This window comes from Rattus rattus, chromosome 3 (genome assembly GCF_011064425.1).
Source record: "Rattus rattus isolate New Zealand chromosome 3, Rrattus_CSIRO_v1, whole genome shotgun sequence".
Classification (NCBI taxonomy): domain Eukaryota; kingdom Metazoa; phylum Chordata; class Mammalia; order Rodentia; family Muridae; genus Rattus; species Rattus rattus.
In genome coordinates, this window is record NC_046156.1 from 85,818,838 (window position 1) to 85,820,480 (window position 1,643).

The window sequence follows — 1,643 nt, forward strand, 5'->3', positions numbered from 1 at the left end:
CCTCTACCTTTTGTCAAGTTGACAAAAAACTAACCAGGACAATCATTAAGAAAACTTAGGATGTAAAACCAAAAATCCTATAAACTTCCACTCATTTACAATCACTTTGTGATATATTTTACTTCCTCTTACCTGTTAGTATTGTAGAAATGGCGACTCTTCCTAATGTTTTATACTTTATTTAACCGATAAATTCTACCTCTCTTGCCTAGTGTAACATCTTCTATAGTTTGCTTCTGCTAACTCGCTTCCTCTCTAGTAATTACCCCATTTAACTTCCTTCCAAGTAGGACTTCTTGAGCTTTTTACATTTAATAGCAAAAGCTACCTCCATTTCTTCTCGTTCTCTCCTTAAATTCTTCCAATCACTGAAACTACTAGAAAAATTGCCAATGTTCTCCCCAACAATTTCACTTTATCTCTGAGGAACATTATTTAATATAATTTATCACTCCCACCTCTCAAAATTATGATTAGCTCTTCAGAGACCCTCACAAAAATCATTGAGAAATGTTTATTTGCATCCAAAATATTTTAATAATAAAGAATAAATTGTAAGTCTCGATAATGCATTTCTAATGGTCAAAAGCTCAAAATAAAAAATTTGAAATTCAGGGTTAGGGATTAAGCTCAGTGGTAGAGCGCTTGCCTAGCAAGCACAAGGCACTGGGTTTGGTCCTCAGCTCTTGCGGGTGGGGAGGAGGAGACAAAAAAAAAAAAAAAACTTTGAATTTCAATATCCATTGCAAGTAAAAGCAACAAAATCTAAGTATCAGAATACAATAAAAAAATTCAAATATAGTTACTTTATATTTAGACCACAAACATAACAAACAAATTATTTATGTAATTAATTTTAAAGTCTGAATTCCTCAGTAAAGTTTGGCTTTCTGGGAAATAATAAAGTTAACTATTAGTCTCTATAACCAACATTGATTTTCTGAAATTAAGTAAATAACTTTTCTGCTTCCTTTAGTCTTCTTTTCCTATCAATTTTAGCAATCGTTGCCCAACGGTCTTCTCTCATTTTTTTCAGACTTCCAAACTTCGTAAAAGATGCAGGAGTTGATAAAGATAAAGGAGTCTAAATACAAAATAAAGTTAAACAATATTTTAATATATTTAGAAAATGACATCAGCTTTTAAATTTTGCTTTCTGAAAATTTAACAGCTACCTGTTTGGGAGTTTTGACTAATAGATGAGAATCTGGTGGATTATTATTATAAATCCTGTTTGATATATCTTCCTCTGAAACCAAGCTCTAAAAAGAAAAATACAAAAATACAATGTTACAGTTATTTAGTATTACTCTATTAAAACGATGTCAAGATATCACCAATGAGGAGAATGAGAGGTAAATTGAGTAAAAGAAAAGGGGTAGCAAAAGAAAATTAAAGAAAATAGGACCTGTAACATTTGCACCTGAGATTTGGAAGTAAAATACTTATTGTGCACATAACTCTAGAAAACTATGCCAGAAACACAAGTGTGGCTATCTGTTATAGCGCCAGTAGGTTGTTTGGGGTGTACCACTAGTCACTACCATTTAAGGCTGAATTTGACCAAAAAAAAAAAAAAAAAAAAAAAAAAAAAAAAAAAAAAAAAAAAAAAAAAAAAAAAAAAAAAAAAAAAAAAAAAAAAA